We start from the raw sequence: 19046 nt of genomic DNA, 5'->3' as shown, positions 1-19046 counted from the left end.
GCAAGCATATGTGACCTTGACCACCAAGGCCCACCCCTAATAACAATGAAATGTACATACAACATTTAAAACTGCTGAAAAGCAAAGCAAAGCGGCCATCACCAAATCACAAGGCTATTTTTGTAAAGCAAGTTTTTTTTGCCCTCCATGTCCTTTAGAGCTAGAGGATAAATGATGCAAAACCATGCGTATTGATTTTTTCATGGCATTTTAACTAATGTCATACATTAGTTATATCTAAGAGCACAATCGTGCCTTTGAACGAAAGTTTACGAAATAAAAAAAACCCAAATAATAGCGAGTCGACCATAGCATACATTATTAAGTACACTTTTGTTTCAAATTTACCAACAACAAAATCGAGGGTCTCAAATTAAAATATAATGAGTTGAAGCCTGTTATTCTATGGATATGTGTCCACATAAAATGCGAACGAACAATATACCATGTCTTGATTAATCATAAATAAACTAAAGTATAAAAAATAAACGAACATGTACAAAGGAAATTTTGTAAACATTTTACTTATTATTTGATTAAAAAAGAAATGGTAGTAATACCAATCTGTCTTCAATACAGCGAGAAAATACCAAACCCGGAGGTGTGGTTCAACTGGCCCCTACATGCAAATGCGTATATGAAAATAGTATTTAGGAAACAAAGTTAACCAGGAAAACTGAAAATTGACCAATGAAACATTAAATGAAGTAAGTAAAGTCAGATAGACACATACACCTTTCTTTTAATTCATAAATCAAATATAGATATGGTTGATTAGTTGATTAAAGTTAAGAAATAATAGACCAAAACACAAACACAATTTAGCAATGAACCCTGTTGCCTTTATATGCATCGTTAAATATTTCCATTAACCAAAGACAGTTGAACTTTTGTATATAATATTAGAAAAACAGTCAAAAGCACAATAAATGAACATTAGGCAATAACCCTTGAAAATTAGGTCAAGGTCAAATAAAACTTGCCAGACTGACATGTACATCGTTAAAGTTAGTTGACAGATTGCATTTAGTATTGAAGTGCAAAATAATGGCTAAATTAAAGGGAAATGTACAAATTTTAAACATTTTTTTTGGGTAATCGAAATCGTTTTTTTTTTAAACGTTTATTTTTATAGTTCGTTCTTATGGTGTACTGTTATACCATTTTCCAAGGTAAGGGGAGGGTTGGGATCCTGCTAACATGTTAAACCCCACCACATTATTTATGTATGTGCTGGTCCCAAGTCAGGAGCCTGTTATTCAGTAGTTGTCGTTTGTTTATGTGTTACATATTTGTTTTTCGTTTATTTTTTTTTATTTAAACAAGTCCGTTAGTTTTCTCGTGTGAAATCCTGGTACCTTTGACAACTATTTACACCACTGGGTCGATGCCACTGCTGGTGGACGTTTCGTCCCCGAGGGTATCATCAGCCCAGTAGTCAACACTTCGGTGTTGACATGAATATCAATAATGTGATCATTTTTATAAATTTCCCGTTTACAAAACTTTTGTTTTCAATAAAAACTTAGGCATATATTACCTAAGCCGTATTTGGCACAACTTTTTTTGAATTTTGGATCTTCAATGCTCTTCAACTTTGTACTTGTTTGGCTTTATACATATTTTGATATGACCGTCACTGATGAGTCTTATGTAGACGAAACGCGCGTCTGGCGTACTAAATTATAATCTTGGTACCTTTGATAACTATTGAATTGTTTTACATTGTCATATCGGGGACTTCTATAGCTGACTATGCGGTATGAGCTTTGCTTATTGTTTTAGGCCGTACGGTGACCTATAGTTGTTAATGTTTGTATCATTTTAGTCTTTTGTTGACAGTTGCCTCATTGGCAATCATACCACATCTTCTTTTTTATATATGTTGTTGCTAAGTATTTGACAAAACGGATTTAAATCTAAAGCATTTGTTAAGATTAACATAAACATAAACAAACTACGAAAAGCTTGACCTTTTGCAAATCTAAACCGTAATTAAGTATTCCCATTTTAAAGTTTAATAGCTAGTAAGTAATTGTCCTGTTACTTCTTTACGATTCTATCTAGCCTAGTTTTATGTAAGTAGGACGTTACCACCAAGCTTTCGAACTAACCCAGCTCACAGTACACACGTTTCTTTTCCTTGTACACATACGGCTGATATTTGAAGACACTTAACAGTTATATTGATGTCAGTTTATCTAACACCGGTTGCATATCGATTCACCAAGAAAATCAAAAAGGTTGATTAATATTTTGTGACAATAGGTCTATAAAGGTTTAAATTCCAAAAAAGTGTAAACATTATACGAACACGTGAAGAATACAACATGCGTCGAGACACTGCTAAAACTTTTTGAATGCTCTGAATTTTAAGTTTCGCCATTTTCAATTCTTATTATCTCTTTTGCAAGGTCTTTCTGCTTTTTCAACATTTTCTCCGTATAACCTGAAATAAATTTGTTTATAATGAATTAGATCGATACTAAGCAAAAACAAAATATAAACGACAGTAAACGTTTGAATAGTCCCGACATATAAATAGATAGTAAATTAGAAAATTCATACGAAATTCTAAAAGAAACGCTATGAAACTAAAAACCAATGATATACCCTTAGTTCTATTATTACGTGCTTCTTTCAATTTGTAAACAACATCGTAATAAAATTCTCGAGAATATATCTATACTTAGCGCAGACTCAGATATATGCATAATAATGGATGTTACATTATACATCTCACGTAAATTCATATGTATTGGACCCTTTTTACATCAGAGGCCCCTGAGGGGGCCTCGGGTGTATTGCCATCGCCTACTTTTCAAAGATCAAAGAGATGCATATATAATTAGTGTTGGAATAATAACCGACATTATAGACCCGCGGACCTATATAGTGCAGAATAAAATTCCGTATCGCTTCTTTTAAATTCATGTTTTCAATGGATACTCAGTTTTTTTTAATTTTTCTTAATGCAAAATTTATAATATGAAAATGTTTTGTCGTTAGAAATATTTGTATATTAATCAAACGATCTTCAATATCAATGATGTGTCGAAAAATTGTTGTTGCGGATGAATACCACGAGTGCGCAAGAGGGCAAGAGCGAGCGTGTAGAAAATCGAGAGGAAATCAATTCACACATTTATACACAGAAAGGTAATTATATTTCAATTATTTGATTTGGAGTCACCTTTTTAAACCGTTTGTAGCATATTTGTCTATAATATTAACGTAGCAAAACCAGGAAAATTTAATCTGTCATAATATTAAAATAAATTATCAGGTCACGTCCCGCCCGGCCCGCAGCCATTTTGAAAATACCAGCAGATTGGGTAGAAGTAACAAGAACCTGCAAGGCCTTTAAAGATAAGGTTACTATTTGTGTATTTTTTATAACAACAATTTGTTTTTATAAAGATCTCAACAATTTTTGGAGTCAAATTTCTTTTCTTCGTAAATAACAAGTAGATTGATCACTTGGACACACACACGGAACTATTTTCTGTTTTGTAAGATACTGTTTCGGATTTTCGCTCCTTCTCCGACTTAGTTTGTTGCATTATTATATGTGAATATGTCACTTGACTGGAAAATACGCGGAATTTGTAATGACTTTGACTATGTCTATGTAAGTAATTCTAATATATAATTATTGGTTGGATTTATTGTTCATATAATATTCAGAGAATCTTCGACTTTTTCTTCTTCCAATAGAGTTGGACTCTTTTTGAGTGTATAAAGACTCTTGCTCGTAAAATCAAGAGTCTTACTTTACACTGAAATGTCAGAATTTGGGTTAATCCCATTTACTGAATTACTATAGATATATTGGGAGAAACCTTACAGTTTTGGAGATATAAATATAGATTAACTGTCCTGTTTTTTAAGTCTTCCTTAGCTTGTAGTATTGTATAAATTTATTTTGACCAAACATGACATGTATCGCCAAAATTATATGATAATTTGATGACATACTTGTGCTTATCATACTCTACAGCATTATTTAATTTAAATGTGTAACCATATTCATGTCAAATTTTAGTAACTTATATTAGACATTTGTTCACACATACATGCATATGAGAACTTGAATTGAGCAAATATGATTAGTTATATCTATGAGAAATACAATCAGTTAACTTTATCTATGAGCACCCATGAGATCTTAAATTGAGCAAATATGATCAGTTATATGTTGAGTAAAATTTGAGCTAGATCTACTCAATTGAGTTAGATATATATCAATATTGAGACTAATCTAAATGGTTATTTGAGCACACATGAGCCTATTTATACTATTGAGAGCAATATTGGGATACTGCATGAGCAAACTAAGCAAATCATTATTGAGACAAACCTATGAGCGCTATATTTTTAAATTTGTTCTTGACAATTTGTTTTTGTTTATTTTAAAAAAAAAATATAGGGACAACAGAGTTGGCGTATGTGGGTTCGATTCCCACCCTAGGCATTCATTTATATTGGCTGGTGCAAAGCGGGCAGTTTAGCTTAGTGGCCCCACACTGACTCTGTTGTTCATATGTTACTTAAAAAAATTAGGCGGCATCGTTCAGGTCTTGCCATCTTTATTTTTCTATTCGAAAATCAGACACAACAAAACCATTGAATAATTGTGAAAATTATACCACAGATAACTATGGTAAAACTTTAATTGTTTTAGGCATAATTAAACTTGGCTGCCATCCAAGATCTAAAAAGTTTTTATATTGATGAATTATATATATCAGATTTGGATTCTTTTGGTTACAAAACATTTTGGATGGTACATGTAGGTAGCGGCCAAATCTTTATTCCTGAGGCTTAAAGCTTTCAGGTCTGAAAATTGCCCAAAATCATCACATTTTGACAAATTTGGAACGTAAAATGTACTTTTATGAAAAGAACTGATTTATTGAGTGTTAAGACTTTTGAAATAGACCCAAATTACGAACCAAATTGAGAACTTTTTGGAGTTTTATAGTTTAGGCTATTTTGGGCAATAAGTGAAAATTGTCCTTTAAATCAGTGGTTTCACAATAACCATTATATACTAAGTATCTGTTAGAAGATAGCTCTTTCACAGTACATTGTTAAACTTAAAGATAAATATATACCGACAATGACCAATATTAATGATGGAATGAGATTATACATGTATATATACTGTTTTATATTGTTACATGTACATACATAAATGAAAATTAAAACCAAACTGTTGTCATTATTCATAAAAAAAGAAAAGGGAGGTATGATTGGTATAAATCAGACACCAGCTCTAGACAAAATGATGAAAAAGAAATAAAGCTTATAACCATACAACATTTTTACAATCAGAAAAAAACTAAACATAAATCAGTTAGAAATAGCCATGAAATGTCAAATGTTAAACAATATATACAAGAAAACTAATGGCTACATCAATGTACAATCGGGAAATCAAGATATACACCAAAAAATTACAAGGCCTGTTTTACAGGTTTCTTACAAAGGACCGACACATTCATATGGTAGTTGTAATCTATATGTATAGTGCAAAAATGTTCTCATTGCTATACCAGTGGTATCCAAAGTATTAAATACAGAACAAAGTAAAAAAAACCTAACAGTTGAAAAACTATCCAAATGTTTGACGTAGAATATGATTAAAAAACGAAAAACAGTAAAATACACGTTTGTCATTAAGTTGTGAAAGAATGTACATTAGAAATGTAAAATCAAGTGAACAAATTTTTGATATAAGCAGATCTAGACGGTATATTTTTTAAAATATCCTTACGGGTTCATCGTAATCAAACATTAAACAAGAATAAACACCTGCCTTTTGGTCTTTCATTGACACAAGAACAGCACGGGCACTTAGCTACATAACAGAAAAAGCTTAATGGCCTCATGACAAGATTTATTGGTGAAGGTATTCTATTCTCATAACACATAACCACTGAATGTCTATGGTATCGCCATTTCTGTTTTGACTTTGCTGTAATTAAGTTGAATCGTGCGCTGCAAATAAAATCAAATATATCGTTTACACTGTATATTGAGGCAAGACACAGAAACATGTTATTCAACGCAATGTATTTTAAGTCATATATTCAATACTAACCATAAGTTCAATTTTCTGACGATGAAATTCAACTGTCATAAAACGAGATAAAGAAGTGATTTGAATGTTTGTAGGTTAATGGAGATGTATATAATTCTCTGTACTTGCATCGTAGCATTTTTTTTAAATGGGTTGCCATTTATTTAGAAATTATGTTACTTTAGAAGAAGATCTTGTACACTTATATATATATACGCTTATTTGATAAAATACTTTCATATTATTTAGACATAGGATTGAGTCAAATACTGCATCAGCATTCCTTAGATAATTCTATTTCAAATGATTTGTTGATTCAGAATTCAATGTAACGTCGATTAACAGGTATCTGGTCACGCTATAGTTTTGAATATTTTTCAATATACACTTATATTGAAAAATATAAGTCTGAATGGGGTTCGTGTTGTTTATTCTTTAGTTTTCTATGTTGTGTCATATGTGCTGTTGTTTGTTTGTCTCTTTCATTTTTAGCCATGGCGTTGTCAGTTTGTTTTAGATTTATGAGTTTGACTGTCCCTTTTGGTATCTTTTGTCCCTCTTTTATAACTGTTGCTATGAAAATGAAAAAGGGAAAAGTACTCCCTCTAATTAGTAACATAATTTACAGGTATCATTTATGATAAAAATATTCATGCAAACCTTAACATAGCTATGACTATGTTTAATAAAAGCCAGTTAGACAGCATCATGTAGAATGCGGCAACTACAGAAGTTATCCAGTCTCTGGTAGGACACCTCTCAACCGTTGGATCATTACTCCAAATTGTTACATTATCTGTACAAATGCCGTTATCTGATGCTTTAAAACGAGACAAGTGTAAAGAAATTCAGTTAATGTGTGATACATATAGTTTGTTTACAAACAACCGTAATCAGTGTTTTCATTGTACATTTCAATGTTAGTCCTTATAATGTTTTATGTAAATATGCGCTGAGAAAATAATGGTTGAATACATATTTGATGAATACCTTTTTAGATTCTAATACGATGCACATATTAGCATCAAATAACGTTTTGTAACGGAAACTTGGATTTAGCACATTATTAGCTAGAAAAAAAATACAAAAAAGAGAGCTTAAGCTTGGCAATAAAATATTTTTTTTTTATCCCAGTGGAAAATGTTACTGAATGATTCGTGCTTTTCTGTGTCCGTTAAATTAAACTGTCGCTTACAATATTAACTTTCAGGGTTTCGAAAATAAGTATTTAAGTTATGATGAACAAAAGTCTTTTCAGTAATTTCGATGTACTAGCACTAGTTTTGACAGAAGGAAACAGTCACTTATCTTTATGAAATAGTGAGACTAATTCATCGAAAAATTGTACAATCCAATATAATGATTTTTTTTTAAATGGCAAATGGACAAAACCTACAACAAGGTACAAGGAGTGTAATCTAAAAAATGCAGATGACTATCCATTGAAGTTAACTGTACGGATGTTTTTAATACATAATTGTTGAGAAAAAAGTCGCTAGTAAAACTAAATTCGTGTGCTTGTTTTCGATATATAAGCCATTTAAAATTTGGCGATTATTAATTATTTTTTCGAATATTCAACATTCGCACCTTTTTTTCTTTTCACAAAAATATGCCAAAAACGTAGTCTTGATCACTAGTGTCTGTGGTAAAGGTATTTTCAGAATATGATGTTGTAAACAAGAAAACAATTTTATTAACTCGCAAACACAATGTACATTTTTATTACACGCATTGTAAGTCTTTTCTAAGATCAATCGCATACAGTTAAATCGCAAAACATCGTAAATGTCTGTATTATATAGTAAATAGATTTAAGACAAGTATTTTGTACGCCAGACGCGCGTTTCGTCAACATAAGACTTATCAGTTACGCTCATGTCAAAATATTTCTATAAAGCCAAACAAGTACAAAGTTGAAGAGCATTGAGGATCCAAAATTCCAAAAAGTTGTACCGAATACAGCTGAGGTAATTCATATTCTTATCAATCCGATTTTACTCGGTTATCATAGTGTCATTAGTATACAGACCTTCCAGTAAATCTAAGAACGGCTCGCCGTAAACCTGCCAATACGGTGTCTTGAGAATTGTCCAAATTCGCCAGTTCTGAATTCCGTTTGGAAATGGTTTGACATCATGATTTGTATAAATGTTTGCATGATAAACTGTACCAGCAGCTAATATCAAAATCACCAGAATGACTAAGTAATACAATAAATCCACGAGCTGAAACATATATTCATATTAAACAGAACAATTCAAAAACAATGCCTCATTACTTTAACAATGTGTAAAAACTGAAAATACATTATCTTTGTTAGATAAAGATACCGAATAAATATTTCACTCCGGAAAGTTATTCTATTTTTTTTTTTATATTTCCTTAAGGTGGTACCAAACACTTTCACTAAAATCAATTTGACTCAGTTAATTTTCACAAAATTTTGTCAAAGTATTCACTTTGACCCTTTAACAAAAATATAAAAATTTCAATAATTTGGAACCAACTGTTTTGTCAGAAAAAAATACACTGGTTATATAGCAGTTTGACAAACATCAATTTTGATCATTGGGAAGCTTACTATTCCTTTTACAACACAACGTAATTAAAACGTTTAGCTGACTTTACAGAGTTATCTCCCTGTAGTGTTAGGTACCACCTAATATACTTATTTGTGATTTTAAATTACAGTACGTTAATTAATTCCCGTTTTGAATTTTCCTTGATAATGTTTGTTTTTTCCTTCTCCTTTTTTCATCAATTTTGACAATACGATTGTTTTTCGTTTAACATAAAAAAAAAATTAAAAAATACAACAATATGACAAACAGACGGTGTAATTAAACCCAATAAAAACTATTGTTGATTTATATTTATCGTATTGGTCGATGTGGCGCTAACAAACGGGTTTCGATATATTTTTGTTAAATGAGCTCAGTGCTAAACAAATACATTTCTTCAATACATTTGAAATTGTTATTGTGAACAATGTAACTTATTATTGAGAAGTCTAGCAAGTTCAAGAAACAGGACATACTGAGATAACAAAGTGAGGACCAATGATACTGTACTAAATTTTCAAACAAGATAAAACATAAATCAGCGTACTACGTAATACTTGCCATTTCTTTGACTATAATAATGATGATACCAATTTTTTTAAACATTAAAAGAATATTATATAGGCGAAGGAACATAAGAAACAATGCCAAGCTATATATTCTTCTAGTATCATTATGTATTTCCTCGGGACCAACTGCATGCATAAGGAAGGCAGTGATGTACATAACATCGCATACAATGTCCATAAAGTTCCATATGTCAAAAATATATAGAAATACTCGTTGAATCGAACAGTTACCATCCCTTGGTCGTACCTATGAATAAATAGATTTAATAAAAAGAAAAGAAAATTGTCATTTATGGAGGTGTGTAGAAGAGTGTTGATAACTAAGATTTTGTAGTTCTGGTAACCTATTAATTAAGTAAAGTTAAAAAGAGACAGCCATTTGCAGGAGATTATTGTTTAGAATCATACACTCGTAATTAAAATTGCACTTCTCTCTAAATTGGTATTCAAACTTAGCTTGAACTTTTGTGCAGTGAGTAGTCTGTAGATAATATTTATTTTCTTCTCGTAAGCTCCCCGTTGCAAAACACCATAATTGATTTCTTATGTGGTAGTTTTAAATTAATTGACATGATTTTGATATGTCGTCTACAATGAACTAAAGTTCTCATCAATAAAGTATAACAAACTTGCCGAAATAAAACATTCTTCAAAAAAGTCACCAATTATCCAGATAGAGACTACCCATTCCAATACAGATATCGAATTATAGTGCATGTCGGTCGTAAGGAAGATCACGAACATAGCGAGAACTGTAATATACAATGCCTAAAAAAGACGACTAATCATAAATACCTCAGCATTTAATTATAAAAAGAAATAAGGTATTATAAAAGTATTTATTCGTATCGTTAATTCTACATATTTTTTGTTCGCAAGAAATTTCGTGTCTATACATTGATTTGATTTGTGCATGCTCATTAAAGCTGTCAATGGTTCATTATGAATGATGAACAATTAAACATGAAAGAAAGTATAATACTTGAATATGCGAGGCAATTTTTGACAACCAAAACTAACTTAAAAAATAATAGTAAGTAACTTTTAAGTTTATCAAAAAAAGATATAATTTCGTTCATATTTAGTGTTTTTTCTCGATTAACCAATTCAAGTAAAAACGTTGATTGGCAAACAATAGATTACATCATCAAAATCAAATTTTTATAAGGACGTTCAAACGCAGTTTCTTATTTTTTTCCATATTTGTCAACGCTAAATCTCAGATTAGTAGGTTATAAATTTTATCAGCACCGATGACTGGCTATAAGTGAGTATTACATTCAGGTCTTAAAGGTTTGCCAACAGCTGTAGCGAAATAGGGCTAGTAAATTCAAAACAAACTCTCTTTATAGAATTTTTTATAAGTTAGTATAATCATCGTCTGTTTTAGTGCTGATATTATGGCTGGGGGCAAGCAGTCCACCTCATCGGCATTGATTCATAGTTTGAAAATAACAGTTCACACTTTATGCATCCTGTAAAGGGACTACCCAGTATAAACAATTGATTTACTTACCACGTTTATCAACATTTTGCTAACTGGTGCTGTTAAATATTTATACCATTGGCTTTTTTTATGATGGTGCTTAAAAATAAATCGATACATAAATAGGTCATAAATGTTAATTTTAATGTAATTGTTGAATTGGTTTTATGTTTTATGAACTTACACCACATACACTGCTTGCAGACAATTTTGAAAATGTCAGGACAACCATATCAGTCCATTATTGTAAATATAAATTAACAAAGAAAAAACAGGGTCTCGTTATGTCATTGCTATACTAGAAGTGCATATGAAGTTTAATTAGCTAATCAAAAAAATACTCAACGACCCAGTTAAGATACTTAAAGTAATGATCGGTAATTGATGTACACTATAAAACAGGATGCAAGTTACCAATACAATGTTTCTCTTGAATAGCCATACCTTTATAAAATCTGGACACTCAGGCTGTGGGCTATTATTGTCAATGTCCTTTTTGTTCTTCTCATTAAAAATGATGTCAGATGATTTATAATTTATATAGGAATATAGACGTTTGTTTGCATCTTTCTGTGTAGACGTATGAGATATGAAATCTTCCATACCAAACTGATGCCCAAAATGAAGAGGGCTTTCAATGTATTCCCAAACTACAGAAGCATGATCCAGTGCGTCAGTTGCCATTTCTTCGTCATGTTGAAACAGTTTATCAAGAAGTTGTACAGCTCTGTTTGCAAATAACCTAGTATTCATAAAAGTAATAAAAACGTGTTGCACATAACTAGCATTATTTCAGTCCTTGTTATTAGTTTGAACTATATTTGATACTAAAAATACTGTATTGCAATTTACTATATCCGTAGCAATCGACTTTTCATTACTATTTTTATGAGTCTTTTTTTTTAATATAGAAAGAACACAGATTTGATGCACAACGATATTTATCCAGTATAACTATCGACGCAATCAAACATATCATTTCGGGAAAGAATATTAAAATGAATACTCTAATTAAACAAACTTATTCATACCTGCTTTTCCCTTCAAATGTATGAAGAAAGACAGTATATATATATATATATATATATATATATATATATATATAAGTATGCACAGAACTTTCAATGGTATGTTTTGTTACATCGACATTTGGTAGATAATAAAGGAAATGATAATTGATAAACTGAAAAAAACAACCCTAATATTTAATTGACAAATTAATAACTGTACTTAGCATGGTCTTCTAAATTGCGTTGAAGTGAGTCCTCAAACCAGCTTTCTGCAACCTTAGCCATAGCCTTAAGATAGCAACTTGATATCAGAGTTGTTACTGGAAAAAAGAACAATGCAAGCAATGTTCAAATTGATTCTATCAAATGATATCCAACAACTATAGAACGGATTATACATAAAAATAAGCACAGATGAAATAGTGTGGTTAATATGCTTTATATCTAACTCTATCAAAGGCTGTACATTCGGTTACTAAAAAAAAGCAAAATATTGAAAAATTAAAACTTATTTGTCGCACAACACGAATCCTGTAGAAAATGAAAATGATATTACGTGATCCGAAAGTATACTCGTATTCAGTTTCAGATGTGGCACCAAGCGCGTTGACTATGGAAGATACAAAATTGCATTTGAAGTCTCATATGAAGATGTCGAAATTGAACAAAGGAAAAGGATACTTGGCGGCGACAAGTACCACCGTTTATTTTAGAATTCTAGGTAACTAGCAGCAAGTAGAATAACAAAAAAAACACATGTTATAAAGACTGTGTTGCAATAGCTAAACACAACATGCTTTAAATGATAAGAACAAAGCTGCCAATGAACAAATACCTACAAAAACTAAGTGACAATGATGAGAAAACAACCCAATTTCTAATGATGAAGAGTACAATTAGTTATCAAAGGTACCAGGAAAATAATTTAAGGTAGATCATAAGTAAATGTTTTTTGAGACAGAATTTTTTATAATTTGCCAAAATGAAGATTTTAAAATGCCTTTGTCAAAAATATAATAAAAAGTATGGGTCACCGTGCTATTTTTCAAGCTATGAGTCGTTGAAAATTGCCTAAATTTGGTTAGTTTGTTCATGAAAAAACACATAAGAGTGCATAAAAAAATTTCTATGAGATAGAATTTTGAAATAAATTGTGAGAAGATAGCTTTCATAATATGTTTTAAGAAAATAAAAAGAAAACATGGTGTCACCGAACTTGTTTTATTGCCACAGGTAAAAATAAAAAAATTTCCCTATTAGCCCAGTATAAATTTTGTACTAAAAGAGTTATCTCCCCTTAAATGGCTCATTTGAAAAATATGATTTTATAAAATCAAAAAATTTGGTATTTGTTAAAAAATTTTGAACAACACAATAGATTAACAAGTTTATCTTATATAAAGAAACAGTCTAACCATTAAATTGCAAATCTGTTTACACATTTGCTGATTTGGGCAAATAACTAGACCGAATTTGTACTGTGATTGTACAATCCAAGATGGCGGTATACCATGAATCTACCTTAATACACCAGAAGCACATTCAGTCTACATAAGACTCTTCAGTGACAATCAGATCAAAATAATTATTTGGCCAAACATGTTCCATGGCAAAGAGCATTAAGGACCCAAAAAGTCTTATAAAGTTGTGTCAAATACGGTTAAGGTAGAACAAGACAGTCGGAATATTTTTTTATCAAATGTGTGTTGGTGATTGATATTAACTTTTGACTGTAAACATTATTCTCCATTCCAAATAAAAGTCCATATACAAGTAGGAAAATGCAGTATAATCGCCAATGCGACCACTCTTCGCAAAAGACCACATGACATAGAAGTCAACTATTATAAGTCAACGTTCGGTGTTCAACAATGAGTAAAATCCATACTGCATAGTCCCCGAAAAGATTTTAAATTAGAAAACAAAAGGCCTGATTAACGCACAAAATAAAAATGAAAAACAATTATAAAAGCAAAAAATGACATCCACTGAATTAAAGGCTTCTGACTTCGGTCATGTATACGTACATACAGTAAACATAATATATATATTTGCAATATTTCTGCAAATCATTCCATTCCTGCAATTCATTTTTACCCCATTATTGTTAACAAGTGAACACATGATAATAATTCAGTCTGAAGTCGAAGACTATCTTTTTGTAACGAAAAAATACAAAAAACAAATATACAACGACAACCAAGGAACTGCAAACTCCTTACTTGGGACAATCACATACATAATGTGGATGGATTAATATCAAAAAGAAAATGTGGTATGATTTCCATTGAGACATCTCTCTACAATACACGAAATTAACAAGTATAGGTTACCGTACGACCTTCTACAATAAGCAAAGTCCTTACCACACAGTCAGCTATAAAAGTCCCCGAAATGAGAAAGGTAAGACAATTCAAATGAAAAATAACGGCCTAATTTATGTACTAAATATGAACGAAAGACTAATATGTACATGTAACACATCAACAAACGACAACCACTGAATTAAGGGCTCGTGACTTGGGACAGGCACATACATACAGATTGTGGCGGAGTAAAACATGTTAGCGGGATCGCAACCCACCCTCTAACGTAAGACAGTGGTGTTAGAGTACAACATAAGAACGAACTTGAAAAAGGCCTAACTCATCAGATGAATTAAAATAGAAAGACATCAAACAAAAACACAGAGTGGACATGGCATAGTATTGGTATATCTCAACAACAAAAAGACACTTACTTAAAGTACGTATACTGATTACTGACAGCTAGTTAAAAAGCCATTAACAACTAAAAAATCATGCATTTTATACAAAATTACCAATCGGTACACATCCAACATCCAATGGATTAAGTGTTAAGAAGACGTCATAAACAGTCAAATGATCTTGCGCAATGCCAAGATACAGGTATTGACAGATTGAAGATCCATGAATGTGTATACGTAAATAACAATTTACTTTTTTTGCTTTTAATTTATGATAACAAAATCAATACTAATACCAATAAAAGCAATATTCAATGGTCTAACTACAGTATTCAATTCGTAACCTTTTAGAATAAGTTTATTTAACATGTGTTGGAATGCGTAAATAAGCCTTCCCTAAGTTGACACGGTTGTGTTACAGCACAACATTACAAAAACTTGAAGAAAAAAGGCCGTAAAATGTATAAGTACTTTATGCACTGTTATAATGCAAACATTAAACGGATCTGCAACAAACGCACTTATAACAGAATTGTAATGAAATTAAGTCAGATGTATTTATGTAGTCTACTATGTCTTGTCTTGTCTTGTAAGAATATCCTGCCTTTGAAAGGCACATCTATGGTTTCAGAGTAGAATTTATAAATAGATTGGTGTATATAACACCCACAAATGTTTCTCACACTTTTTAAAATCTAAAACAAAACAATTTAGATTTTAAATATTCACGCCTTACACTGAGTGGTTGCAAGTAAACCTTTCTTTTTATTCGTCGGTAATGTTAATAATAGTGTATTACGTCTAATATGCAACACAAAGCAAAGTTTTCTACCAATGTACTCTACAAGATGAAAAAAATCAGTACATCCACATTTACATTGACAATTACAGAGCAAGGCAATAGCATCCGATATTAGTTGTGTACTAATCTCTACCTTTTCTAATGATCGACACTTAACGCAGAGCTCGCTATTATTGAGAATGTGTGAAAGTTCAAGCATGTGATGATTTCTAGCAGAAGCTAAAGCAGGACATGAATGGATGAAATGATATAATGTTTCAGAGTCCTCCTCACACAAAAGACATGTTGGGTTGATGTCAATCTGGTGAAAAGCTGCCCTGTTACATTGGAGAATATATGTACCAGTAAGGAGTCGTAGTTTGATGTGGAGACGTTGGATGTCTTTTGCAGAAGTCTGGATACTTTCCAGAGCATTGTGGAGATGACCACTATTATAATTAGCTGTAGAAATATAAGAAATACTCTTGTAGCAGACAGACATGGTCACCACATGATCAACCCAGTAGGTGACAATCGCTTTCCTGATAAGGTTCTTCCATTTTAATTTCGAAGGTGGTTCATCTAAAATGTTAAAAATTGATGGTAGACTGTATTTAATTAATAAAGATCTAATTTTTGTGAACCAACTGTCCTTTACAGCAGCTGAGATAAGAATTTGTCTTTCTGCAACTTGTCTTTCTATAAAGTTCTCCTGTCTTGAAATGTTTGCAAAGGTTCCTAAGGCTAGTTTACGCATTTTACTGATTACTGGAGTGTTACCCGACAGTATATATATGGCCATGTCTGTTGTGTTATTGGGGATAGATAAAATTTGTTTGATACTTTTCCGATAGAAGAATTCAATTGGTTCCATTTGAGTAGAATTTGGTAATAGTATTTCTAGGCCATAAATGAGTACTGGTAACACGTTCATGCTACAGGATTAAGACCATTCTTGCCATGCATGCCTGTTCCCATCAAGCTGTACATAGTTCTCCTTGCTTTGTTGATGTTTTCCTGGACATGGATTGGAATGGTTTGCCGCGGGTTACTACTATGGGTAATTCCTAAATGTACAGCTGTTTCAACATTTTGAATGTATCACTTAATATGAAATTAAAATTATCCTCTATTTTTGGTTTCCCAGTTTTAATAATTTTACATTTTGTAGGCTGTAATGAATACTTCTCCTGATGACTGTAATTCTCCACAGTTGACAAAAGGGTTTGCATATTGGTATGGTCATTCACTACCAGAGTGACATCATTTGCACAGGTTGGTATAGGACAGTGAATATGTCCAATATAGGATCCTAGTGCACTGTCCTCTAATTGGTTAAGAACATCATTTATATAAAGTTTATATAATTCTGTGCTTAATATTCTTCCCTGCCTAACTCCCTGCTTAATGTCGAAAGGTTCAGAGACCAGATTTTCCCATCGAACTGATGTCTGAGCACCAACACTTAGATCATGCAGAAGTAGCCATAATGAACCAGAAATCCCTGCTAGATATAACTTCCTATATAATCTACTATATTTTACGACGTCAAAAGCAGATTTTGCATCGAGCAGTGCTACATAAAAAGGGGATTTTCTGTATACTGCATCGATAATCACATCATTTAGTAGAAGAGCGCAAAATAATGGTGACATTTTAGACGTGAATCCTCTCTGAAATTGGTTTTGGATGGCAGCGATTATTTTTCTAGAATTTTACCTATAACAGGAAGGACTGTAATTCCTCTGTAGTTTTTCGGATCAGTTGGCAAACCTTTCTTTTTGAAAATTGGTGATAAAATTCCCATCTTGATGTAATCTGGGATAACGCATGATATACAGATGTTGTTAATTATTTTTGTCAATGCACCAGCCAGGTCTGGTCCACTATGGATGAAATGTTCTGCAGTTATTCAATAAATGTCCGGAGATTTGTTTTTATTTAATTTGTTAATAGCATTCTGGACCTCTAAAACTGAAAAGGAAATTGGGGTTGAGTCGTCAAGACAAGATTCCATGGTGACATTAATGTCTGCCTCCCTGTTGGTATGGTCAGCCTCAGGAGTAGCAGCAGGAGTAGGCAGGTTAGCAAAATGTTCATTCCACCCCTTTATTGTTTCTTCTGTTGTATTGTCATATACTTTTCCTTATGCTATAATTTCAGCTATAGAGGTCTTTCCTTGCTTGCGCTGATTATTTATTAACTTATAAAATGATTTGGTGTCTCCGTACCATGTATTCATATTTTCGGCATACTTTTCATCCCTCTGTCTAGTTATCTCATGCCGTCTTGCTCTACGAAGTTCAGATCTAGAGTTTTTTCTAAGAGTTGCACTTTTACCAGATTTTGGTTTATGTCTTTGTTTGCTGATTGCCATTACTCATTTGATTTTTCCATCATAATCGTCCAAATAACCGTGATTTTTAAAAGTTCTAAATAAGCTGTTAACTCATTGCAAATACAGTGTTGTCGAAGCACGTTGCTTCATTATTTGAAGCAATATTAGTTTTTCAATTATAAATTTCATAAATCCATTGATAGGTAAAATAAAAACTGACCGAACGGGGGTAACGTCGACCATACCAGAATAACAGTTTCCTTCTATGTATCCTCCACCCATCGCACAAGTCTATACTCAGTCACAATGGCACACTTGGGAATAGAACACTATCGATAAAATTCGAGATAAAATAACTTTTCTGTAATGACTAGATCAAATAATGACAACACATAATGCTAGTGATTTGACAGTGACAAGACAAGGAATACAATTTAAACAATTCTATATGTTATCATTACTAGTTTGTTTATAATATCTGATATACTTACACATTGGATTTTCACATGTTTCCCATAATTCACTAGCACTCGTTCTATCATTTGAAAAAACACAAAATCGAAATGGCTTGACATCTTGCGTTTGATCATCTATGTTAAATTCTTCCTTTGATTCGTGTTGTCTCGTTTTTTGGCAACATGTCACCATTCCTACTCTTGAAAAGCAAAGCCCTAATAACAATAAAAGCATACATTCTGATGTGTTTCGACTACCAAGAAAGTGTTTAAACACTTCAGACAGATATTGAGGGTCTTATGAATATGTTGAGACAAATTGCTCAATGCTCTTCAACTTCGAACTTTATTTTGCCTTTTTCTTTTTTCTTTTATTCGAGTGTCACTGATGATTCTTTTGTAAACGAAACGCGCGTCTGGCGAAAATTATGATTTTAAATACTGGAATCTATGATGAGTTTATTTTAGACAGTGTTAAGACTATATCAACTGAATAAAGACACGTTGTTCAATACAATAAGGAAATTGTATAAAGACTAAAACATGTAATAAAGTGAAAGTGAAAGTAACACTTTTCAAACCTTTACATTCATAGAATAAAATTTTCATTTTAGAAAATGCTAACTTTGTAGTGACACAAATTCAATTAAATAGTGTATCTTACATTTCAGGAGGTTATTCCCGATTTGGAATTCAGCATCTTTCGCTGATTTAATCTTCTGACTATCTGGTTGAGTGTCCTTTTGAAAGAACTGCACGGCTTCTGGACTAACGTTCTAAGAAAACGGATAGAAATAACAAAAAAATGAAGTCTTACAAAAAAACAATTCTGTACTGTATATATAATGTTGTTTGTGTACGATGTACGTACTGGTACAAATTTCATTTACAGGTTACATTTCTGTAAATATTAACAATGCAATTTCCCATAGGAACTCCTTTTACGGCTGAAACTGTACCACTTTTACTAAGAAGTTTTGAAAAAAATCTTATCCTAGAATTGAAAGTTCATATGCACTACAATTTTTTCAAAGGTCAAAATATAGGGCTG

General features: G+C 31.8%; 2 long non-coding RNA genes across 2 annotated transcripts; both read right to left on the bottom strand.

Annotated features, from left to right (window-relative positions):
- Positions 1 to 1961: 1961 nt before the first annotated feature.
- Positions 1962 to 9460, bottom strand: LOC143081593 (uncharacterized). The gene is made up of 5 exons (XR_012979977.1): positions 9211 to 9460; positions 8118 to 8313; positions 6746 to 6905; positions 5822 to 6003; positions 1962 to 2449 (listed from the first exon to the last, which is right to left on the bottom strand). It is a non-coding gene; the product is annotated as an uncharacterized LOC143081593 (long non-coding RNA).
- A 186-nt stretch (positions 9461 to 9646) lies between these two features.
- On the bottom strand, positions 9647 to 18781 carry LOC143081592 (uncharacterized). The gene is made up of 6 exons (XR_012979976.1): positions 18660 to 18781; positions 18032 to 18211; positions 11935 to 12034; positions 11149 to 11446; positions 10735 to 10803; positions 9647 to 9986 (listed from the first exon to the last, which is right to left on the bottom strand). It is a non-coding gene; the product is annotated as an uncharacterized LOC143081592 (long non-coding RNA).
- Between the last annotated feature and the right edge of the window lie 265 nt (positions 18782 to 19046).

This window comes from Mytilus galloprovincialis, chromosome 7 (assembly GCF_965363235.1).
Source record: "Mytilus galloprovincialis chromosome 7, xbMytGall1.hap1.1, whole genome shotgun sequence".
Taxonomy (NCBI): domain Eukaryota; kingdom Metazoa; phylum Mollusca; class Bivalvia; order Mytilida; family Mytilidae; genus Mytilus; species Mytilus galloprovincialis.
The sequence above is the reverse complement of the archived record's forward strand: the minus strand, read 5'-3'. Positions and strand labels throughout refer to the sequence as shown.